The sequence below is a fragment of the Diceros bicornis genome (assembly GCF_020826845.1).
Source record: "Diceros bicornis minor isolate mBicDic1 chromosome 30 unlocalized genomic scaffold, mDicBic1.mat.cur SUPER_30_unloc_5, whole genome shotgun sequence".
Taxonomy (NCBI): Eukaryota; Metazoa; Chordata; class Mammalia; order Perissodactyla; family Rhinocerotidae; genus Diceros; species Diceros bicornis.
The window spans coordinates 634,020-645,162 of record NW_026690903.1 but is presented as its reverse complement, the minus strand read 5'-3'; positions in this window follow the sequence as shown (position 1 = coordinate 645,162).

Genomic DNA, 11,143 nt, shown 5'->3' with positions numbered 1-11,143 from the left:
TTTTACATTATATTACAGCCATCAGATGGAAGATCTGTCCCAGGAAGGAGCCACCATGTCAAATTCTTTAGGCAGTTAGTGGGGGAGGTCAAATGTCCTTCAGAGAAAACAATCAAGGTAAAGAGATATATTTCAGGGTGGCCAAATTTTGATCTCCCACAGTCCCGCCTTTGAAACTAAAAGTTTCACAGTCCTTTTGAAACTTAAAGAAGTTTCATAGTCCAGAAGCTGAGTTGGTAGATTGTTTCATCTCACTGAACACATTTCTTAGTCCTGATAATAGATCAGTTCAATTAAGTTCCTTTTGGAAGGTAGGTGGTGATGCAGGTGGGCTCTCAAGGTCACGCCTATATTGTGGAAGCAAGCAATCAAATATTTAATAGAAGCATTTCTATAAAAGAAAAACAAGGTTAATGATTGGAGCAAGTTGTAAAGCAGTTTTTGAGTTCAGAGGACAGCCAGTGAAGAAGAATTTTAGATGTCAGCGTCAAAGTATCTTTTGCAGTTTAAAATGTCTCAGATGGTGTCGTCAGGTCATCTCAAGTTTATATCAAGTCCATCAGCTTCAGTTTGTAAGGCTTTAGGAAAAAGGGCAGGTTCAGTTTTCAGTGATTTCAAATGAAAATGATGGAAAAAAATCAAAAACGTTAGTTTGGACATCTGTAGCCAGATATTTCAGGAGACTAGAAGAAATCAGGATCCAGTCCAGTCAACAGATATAAAACAAAAACCTCAAAAGACAACAAAACTAGGATCTAATATCCGCAAACTTATACTTAAATAGTTTTTACTGAAATATAATTTTTCTCTCTAATATCACCCTCATTTTTATTAAGATAGCCAAATTAAAACTAACTAGTTTGCAAAATAAGTCTAGATCCAATAGAGTTGGCCCAATTATTTACATAAGTACAGCAAGAATAGCAATTAATCATATAAGCTCTTTTAAATCTGCTTTGCTGAAACTTTTTATAAGGAATCTCAGATTGAACTTTAAAGGTCTCTCGAGGCCAGGAAAGCCAAGCCAAGGATTTTATCGTCAGACATTGCCTGCAATACCTACAGATTTGGGTGAATTCCTCTCTTCCGAGGTTCCCCAAAATATTTCAAGGTTCCTTGTACCTGCCAGATAAGTGACATTCTTTACTTATCCTGGTAAGTGCTGCTTGGAACATAAGGTACCAGGCCAATAGTTCCACGTGGCTTTATTCCATAAAGTCCAATCTTCATTCCTCAAAAGCTGTATGGTTATATCGCAAATATGATGTTCCAGTCACAACCTTGGTAATAGACCCAGTGTTTCCAATTGTGTCCTGTTATAAGGAGAACAGATTCTTATTGAACTTATGCAAATAACTATATTGCCATGAAAACAACAATATTCACTCACTAAGAGTTTCCAAATCCTGGAGGGATCAGGTAGAGAGAAAAAGATAAATATTTCAATTTTACTTACAAAAAAAATATCATTTACTAAATTGCTGTAAGTCATAGCTATCTCGGGAGAAAAGAGAAAAAGTTTTCCTTAAATCTGAAAAAACAAAACATTAAAAATTCAGCAATACTTCAAATGAAAAATCATAAAAATTATAAGCATCCTTATCAGTTTATTCAGTCCTGTGTAATCTATTCTTGATACCACTCTTTTTGTTAGTGGCTTTATGAAGTCATCAGTTTCTCCATCGGATTTCTGTAATATTTTACCAAGTTCAGTTTTATGATCAGAAAGTTTGTCAGAAACCTGTACAGTTCCAGTGTAAATGTCAGAGTCCTTTCTATGAATTTTTCTGAAGTCGAAACATTTTGCAAAAGCATTAGAGCAAAGAAATGTCTGTAAACAACAAGACCTCAAAATGGCAATTGACAAGGAAATTTGGTTAATTTTGTGACATACAACACTTTAAAATAATAATAACCAGAATTATGACTGATAACCAGGACAGATCAGAATTTCAGTAATGTTATACACTTTTAAAACACCTATATCAATAACATTTGCCCACATAATAGCACCTAAGCAGGCTTATCATCACTTGTCTGACAATGCTTTCCATGTAATTGAACATATTGAATAAGCCTAATAAGTTTAGTATCTTTCCCCTTATAGGAAGAGAGCAAATTTCTTTGAGAAGTTCCAGGGCCCTTTGAAAATTCTCAAAGAAATAAAAGTTAAAAAAAAGACTTTAAGATATGAATTTTGGGGGAGCTTGTCAAAAATATAAACAATCAAAGCAAACAGAGCATTAACAGTCCAAAAGTCTTAATAGAGAGACCTCAGTCTTTTGAACGTAGGAAATTATTTTAACAGTTTTTTTTTTTCTGTCTTTTAGGTAGACTTACTCAAAGGGAAAGAAAAATCTTTTATAACCTCTTTATCAAGTTTAAGCAAATTATCCTTTTATGAGAAATTTCAATTTTGCACCAGCTTACTTCTGCTATTAAAACTCATTTACTTAATTAAATTCATTTCAATCTTAGCCAACTTGACCATGCAAAAACTCCTTTTCCAGAATTCCTCTTCCACAAACCTTCTATAACTTTCTTTTTACATTCAGAATTTGTCCCATGTCTTTCTTTTCCCTTCTAGTACTTGAGGACAAATTTATCTTTCTTAACCAAACAAAATATTTCCATTCTTTGTACCTTTATACATCTTACTTTCCTTGTACACAGACATATTTTTCTTAATTTTTTAGTAGCTTCAATCACATATGTTAATTAGAAATTTTAACCCTTAGAAACCTTAATTTGTGTAAAAACTAAGTAAACCATTATAAACTTTCTTTTACATTAGTATCTTGTGGCTTGGAAAATTTATAAACACTTCATAACTTCTAGAAACATGTTACTTTATAGTATAATCTTTTAATAAAACACATGTTTATCAATAGACCCAAAACATCTTTTAGTTTTCCTGTAATGAAAAGCCAAAAGTAGACAAATGTACATTTAGCAATCAATGTCTAATAACTTATCTTATTTGGAAATGATGATACTCAGAGAATTTTTATCATAAAACTTAGCAAAACTCTCAAGTTTTAAGTCACCAAAAAGAGTTTGGAAGCTGTAACCAACATAACACATGATTATTGTTTAAAGTTCATCTAACATTTATCTTTTTCACAACTATTTACTTGTTCCCAATAATTATTTAGATTGCCTACAAGACTTCATAAGACTTTGGATAAAATTAGCCATCATTTAAATTACTATTTTTGTTAACCAGTTCTGTAATAGAAATAACATCAGTTTTTTTCCTACAAAATTTCATGCAATTTTCATCACTTCTTATACCTTTAAACATAGTTATCATTAAGATTTTTATCAATAGGTCTTGGTCTTTTAACTTTGGACAAGAGAAGCATTCCCAGTCAGACATTTTAAAACATACTCAGGCAAAGTTGATGTAACCTCTTTGTATAAAATTAGCTCAAACATTCCAACCTTTATAATCTTATCAACACTTACACTTTTACATGTTTTCAATTTAATTGTAACCTGAGTCAAGGTCTTAAGACTAGTCAAATTTTTTCCTTCCTTTTTCTGGCCTTAATTCTTAGGTACCAATTAAGCAATTATGTGAGAGCTCTCAAAACATTTTTTTTTTCCCCCAATTTAGAAGTTTTTCCAATTCAAAGGATCCGTCGTCTGGCCATTGACGAGTAGGATCTTTATTTGTATATTTATTCCAATAGTGACTCGAACCAATAAGCCTTTTTAAGGAAAGACCCGGAGGTAACTTTCCACGCTTAGAATAAATTTACCATGGACGCAAAGAGGCATCCCTGGTGAGGGCACAGATGATGTAGCCCCCATGATCCACAGAATTCACTCCCAAAGATATTCAGAGACAGTAAAGACCTTCGTTGCACAGGCGGTAAGGATAAAAGGGTGTCTCTGGTCTCCCACAATAGTGTGGGACGCCTCCGTCACAGACCCGCTAATCTGTGACACCGGGCGGGCGATACTGGAATGGGATTTTTCCAGCACTAACAAGCAACGAAGGTTAAGACGACAAAAGCCCTTATGGACTGGGCCCTTTTATGACAAACTCCCCTGAGAACTTGGCACAGCCGGACAAAGAGACAGTTTGGAACCCCAGTCTACTCGACTGGCCACCAAGGTGCACCCCGGTAAATGCACCTTCCGTATGGTGGAGACCAAGGAGAATATTCTCACTGGTCACAAAGCCAAGTTCTCAGGACACAGAACAAGACAGAGACTACTCTGGGAGGAAAAGGGATCAAGATCAAAACCAAGAGTACTCTACCAAATTTAAACCAAGAGTCACTAAAAGCCCAAGAAACTAGTTTCCCAAATATTTTCTCCTGCCAATCTAAATTTAGAAAGAGAAAAAAATTCTCACCACTTCCTTCCGCCGGACTCCGCAGATAGAGATTCCGGGAGGCTGACGTGGTAAGAAGTCTTACCTTTTTGCCGGCTTTCGTCAGGCGTTCCCGTATCTCATCATCTGCAGTAGTCCAGGGAGAAGGCAGGTCTTCTAGCCAGAGAAGGCAACTTACCAGCCGGTGCTTCTCCTGGCTGGCTCGCCAAAACTGTCGGGGGAAGAGGGAGAATCTCCCTCTGCCCTTTCCCTTAAGGTTCTTCTGGCTGGCCAAATAATCAACAAGACAGGTTAGCAGGAGAAAATAATACCAAGTTTAATAACATGTATACATGGGAGAAAGCAGGGACACTGCGTTTCTCCGCACAATAGCAGAAATTCTCGTCTTAAATATCATTTTCAGCCAATGACAAAGGAGGATTTTGGGGGTGGGGGAGTCAGTTACAGGAGATTACCACTAAAGCACAGTAAACAAGAGTAAGGTTATTATGCAGATTTAAGACCTCACCTTCCACATTGATAAGTTTCTAGAAATGAGGTCATCCCCCCTCTTCCCAAGACAGAGAGGGAGATACCTTTACAAATGGAGATTTCCCTTATAAATGTAAATGTCTGTCTGGCAACTCCTTGCAGGGCCATCCAAAGAATGTGGCCAGAGACAGAATTTCTGATAAGATGGGCTTGTTGGTGCCTTTCCTATTGTAACATCTATTTTACATTATATTACAGCCATCAGATGGAAGATCTGTCCCAGGAAGGAGCCACCATGTCAAATTCTTTAGGCAGTTAGTGGGGGAGGTCAAATGTCCTTCAGAGAAAACAATCAAGGTAAAGAGATATATTTCAGGGTGGCCAAATTTTGATCTCCCACAATGGGAACACCCATTGTATACACGCAATTTCCAGCATATGGAGTGGGATCAGAAACACAGCTCATGCTTTCCCCACAGCGGTAGCAGGTGGCATCTGCAACCTGATACTACCACAAATACGCAGGCAAAAGATTAGTTCATCAAACACCATAAGAAACTACAGTAACAATTCAGAGCAGAAGGAAATGACAAATCTTCAGAAAGGAACCTTGAAGTCACAGAAATTTACAATCTAAATGACAGAGAATTCAAAATAACTGTCATTAAAGAAACTCACCAAGTTACAAGAATGTTCAGACAGTTCGATGAACTCAGGAATAAAATTAATGAGGAAAAGGAATACTTCATCAAAGAGACTGAAACTAATTAAATAAAAAGACAAGTAGAAATTCTGGATATGAAGAACATAATTAATGAGATAAAAAAGAATCTAGAATCCTTAAAAAACAGAGCTGATATTATGGATGAAAGAATTAGTGATTTAGAGGATAGAAATATAGAAATGTTTCCAGTGGATGAGGAGAGAGGACTCAAATTTTTAAAATGAAGGAATTCTTGGAGAAATATATGAGTCAATTATAAAAGCAACCTAAGAATTATATGTATCCCAGAGGGAGAAAAGAAGGAGAAAGGAGCAGAGAGCTTGTTCAAAGAAATAATAGATGAGAACTTCCTAAACCTGGGGAAGAACTGGACTTACAAATACATGAAGCCAACAGACCGCCTAATTACATCAATGCTAAAAGACCTTCTCCAAAGCATATAATAGTAAAATTGGCAAAAGCCAATGACAAAGAAAAAATATTAAGGGAAGCAAGACAGAAGAAAATGACCTACAAAGGAACCCCTATCAGGCTTTCAGCATATTTCTTGGCAGAAACTTTACAGGCAAGGAAAGAATGGAATGATATATTAAAAATACTGAAAGACAAAAACTTTCAGCCAAGAATACTCTATCCAGTGAAATGATCCTTATGATACAATGGAGAAATGAAAGTTTTCCCAGATAAACAAAGGCTGAGGGAGTTCATCGCCACTAGATCTCTCATACAAACAATGATCAAGAACACCCTCATACCTGAAACAAAAAGAAGGCAAATGTCTACAAAGCTTTGAGCAAAGAGATAAATAGAAAGACAAAATCAGAAAGCTACAGCTCTGTTTCACAACAGGGTAGCAAATACTTAATTATAACTTAAAAGAGGAAGGGAAGGAAAGCATCAAAAGTAACTATAAACACTTCAGCTTAGTCACAAACGCACAACACAAAATTGAATAACTTGTGACAACAATAACTCAGAAGGAGAAGAGGAAAGGGATGGAACCTGCTTAGGCTAATGGAGATAAGAGGCTCTCAGAAGATGGACTATGTCATCTATGAGATCTTCATACAAACCTCACAGTAACCAGCAAACAAAGAATCAGAGCAGAGCCATAGATCATAAAAAAAGAGAACACCTCCACAGAAAACCCCCAAAATGAAATGGTAGTCAGAAACACAAAGGAAGAGAAACAATGGAAATATAGATTAGGTGGGATTAAGCCCTCATGTATCTATAATCACTCTAAATGTAAATTGATTGAATTCTCCAATCAACAGACACAGAGTGCTGGGGTGGATTAGAAAACAAGACCCAACAATACGCTGCCTCCAGGAAACACATCTCAGCACTAAAAACAAACAGGCTCAGGATGAATGGATTGGACACAATACTGCAAGCAAATGGCAAATAAAAGAAAGTAGGTGTTTCCATACTTATATCAGACAAAGCAGACTTCAAGATAAAAAAGACTATGAGAGACAAAGAGGGGCAGTATATAATGATAATGGGGACTTTCCTCCAAGAGGACATAACACTTATAAAGATATATGCACCTAACACAGCAGCACAAAAGAATATATAGCAACTATCAATAGACCTAAAGGGAGAAATTAACAGCAACACAATAATAGCAGGGGACCTGAACACCCCACTTACATCATGGATAGATCATGCATAGAAAGGCAACCAGTAAATAGTGGAATTAAATGAAACATATGACCAGATGAACTTAATTGATATATATAGAGCATACCCTCCCAAAAAAGCGGAATACACATTCTTCTTAAGTGCACATGGAACCTTCTAAAAGATATACCATATGTTGTGAAACAAGGCAAGCCTGAATAAATTTAAGATTGAAATCATATCAAGCTTCTTTTCTCACCACAATGATATGACACTAGAAATCAACTACAAGACAAAAGATGGGGAAGTTACAAATATGTGGAAACTAAAGAACACAAGACTGAAGAACCATTGGATCAATGAACCAATCAAAGGAGAAATCAAAAAATACCTGAAGACAAATGAAAATGAAAAGACAACAAAACATCTCTTATGGGATGCAGCAAAAGCAGTTCTAAGAAGGAAATTCATAGCAATACAAGTGCACCTCAACAAACAAGAAAAATACCAAATAAGTAACCTTAAACCACACCTAAAAGAACCAGAAAATGAAGAACAAATGAAACCCAAAGTCAACAGAATGAGGGAAATAATAAAAATTAGAGCAGAAATAAATGAAATAGCTAAAAAAACAGTAGAAAGGATCAATGAAACAAAGAGCTGGTTCTTTGTGAAGATTGAAACAAAACTGACAGACTCTTAGCCAGACTCACTAAGAAAAAAAGAGAGAAGGCTCAAAGACATAAAATTAGAAATGAAAGAGGAGAAATTACAACAGATACCACAGAAATCCAAAGGACAATAAAAGAATATACTGAACAACTTACATGCCACCAAATTGGATAATCTAAAAGAAATAGATGAATTATTAGATTCATACAACCTCCCAAAACTGATTCAAGAAGAAATAGAGAAAATGAATAGACCAATCACAAGTAAAGAGATCGAAATGGTCATCAAAACCTTCCCAAAAAACAAAAGTCCAGGACCAGATGTCTTCTCTGGAGAATTCTACCAAATACTCAAACAAGATTTAATACCTATGCTTCTCAAACTATTCCAAACAGTTGAAGAAGATGGAACACTTCCTAATTCATTCTATGAGGCCAACATCACCCTGAGACCAAAAGCAGGCAAGGATAGCACAAAGAAGGAATATTACAGGCCGATATCGCTGATGAACACAGATGCAAAAATCCTCAACTAAATATCAACAAATGGAACACAGCAATATATTAAAAGGATCATATACCATGATCAAGTGGAATTTATGCCAGGGATGCAGAGATGGTTCAACATCTGCAAATCAATGTGATACACCACATTAATAAAATGAGGAATAAAAATCACATGATCCTCTCCACAGATGCAGAGAAAGGATTTGACAAGATCCAAAATCCATTTATGATAAAAACTCTCAATAAAATAGATATAGAAGGAAAGTACCCCAACACAATAAAGGCCATATATCAGAAACCCACAGCCAACATCATAATTAATGGTGAAAAACTTAAAGCCATTCCTCTAAGAACAGGAAGAAGACAAATGTGCCCACTCTCGCCACTCCCATTCAACATAGTACTGGAGGTTTTGGCCAGAGCAATTAGGCTGTAAAAAGAAATAAAAGGAATAAAAATTGGAAAGGAAGACATGAAACACTTGCTGTTTGCAGATGACATGATTGTAAATATAGAAAACCCTAAACAATCCATCAGAAAACTATTAGAAGTAATCAACAACTACAGCAAAGGTATAGCATACAAAATCAACTTACAAAAATCAGTTGCATTTCTATACTCTAATAATGAACTAACAGAAAGAGAACTCAAAAATACAATCCCATTTACAATTGCAACATAAAAAAAAAAGTGTCTAGGGATAAATTTAACCAAAGAGGTTAAAGAACTATACAATGAAAACTATAAGAATTTATTGAAAGAAATCAATGATGACCTGAAGTAATGGGAAGATATTCCATGCACATGGATTGGAAGAATAAACATAGTTAAAATGTCCACATTACCTAAAGTAATCTACAGATTCAAAGCAATCCCAATCAGAATTCCAATGACATTCTTCATAGAAAGAGAACACAGAATCCTAAAATATATACGGAATAACAAAAGACCTCGAACAGCCAAAGAAATCCTGAGAGGAAAGAACAAAGCTGGAGGCATCACAATCCTAACTTGAAAATATATTACACAGCTATAGTAATCAAAATGGCATGGTACTGGCACAAAAACAGACTCATAGATCAATGGAGCAGAACTGAAAGCCCAGGAAAAAAACCACACATCTGTGGCCAGTTAATCTCTGACAAAGGAGCCAAGATCATACAATGGAGGAAAAAAAAGTCTTTTCAATAAATGCTGTTGGGAAAACTAGACACCCACATGCAAATGAATGAAAGTAGATCATTATCTTCCACCATACACAAAAATTAACTCGAAATGGATAAAAGACTTGAATCTAACAATTGAAACCATAAAACTCCTAGAAGAAAATATACGCTGTACAGTCTTTGACATTGGTCTTAGCTGCACCCTTCCCAATACTATGTCTACTCAGGCAAGGGTAAGAAAAGGAAAAATATACAAATGGGACTACATGAGACTAAAAGGCTTCTGCAAGGCAAAGGAAACGATGAACAAAACAAAAAGACAGGGCCAGCCCCGTGGCTTAGTGGTTAAGTGCACGAGCTCCGCTACTGGCGGCCCAGGTTCGGATCCCAGACGCGCACAGACGCACCGCTTGTCCGGCCAAACTCAGGCAGTGTCCCACATACAGCAACTAGAAGGATGTGCAAGTATGACGTACAACTATCAACTGGGACTTTGGGGAAAAAAAAAAAAGGAGGCGGATTAGCAATAGATGTTAGCTCAGAGCCGGTCTTCCTCAGAAAAAAAGAGGAGGATTAGCACGGATGTTAGATCAGGGCTGATCTTCCTCAAAAAAAAAAAAAGAAAAACAACCACGAACTGGGAGAAAATATTTGCAAATCATATATCTGACAAGTGGTTAATCTCCAAAATATATAAACAACTCACACACCCAACAACAGTAAAAAAGATAATCCAATCTAAAAATGGGCAGAGGATATGTACAGACATTTTTCCAAAGATATAGAGAGGCCCAACAGGCACATGAAAAGATGTATAACATCATTAATTATTAGGGATATTCAAATCAAAACTACAATGAGAGATCACCTTACACCTGTCAGAATGGCTATAACTCCCAAGACAAAAAATAACAAATGTTGGAGAGGATAAGGAGAAAAGAGAACCCTCACACACTGCTGGTGGGAATGTAAACTGGTGCAGCCACCAGGGAAAACAGTATGGAGATTTCTCAAAAAATTAAAAATAGAAATACCATACCTTCCAGCTATCCCACTACTGGGTATTTATTCAAATAAATTGAAATCAACAATTCAAAGAGATTTACTCACCCCTGTGTTCATTGCGGCATTATTCACAATAGCCAAGACATGAAAGCACACCAAGGGCCCTGCTACACGTGAATGGATAAAGAAGATGTGGTATGTATTATATACAATGGAACACTACTCAGCCAGAAAAAAAAGACGAGATCATCCTGTTTGCAACAACTTGGATGGACCTTGAGGGTATGATGTTATATGAAATAAGCCAGACAAAGAAATATGCATGATTTCACTCATATGTAGAAGATAAACATACACAGGGATAAAGAGAACAGATAAGTGCTTACCAGAGGGGAAGGGGGTTGGGTGTTGAGTGAAAGAGTTAAAGGGGCACATATGCATGGTGATGGAAAAAAGTTAGACTACCGCTGGTAAGCACGATGCAGTCTATACAGAAATTCACAAATAATAATGAACACCCAAAATTACACAATGTTAAAACCCTTTATAATTTCAATAGAGTAATTAAAAAAAATAATTCATTCCTTTTTATGATTGAATAGTATTCCACTGTGGAGATATACCACAC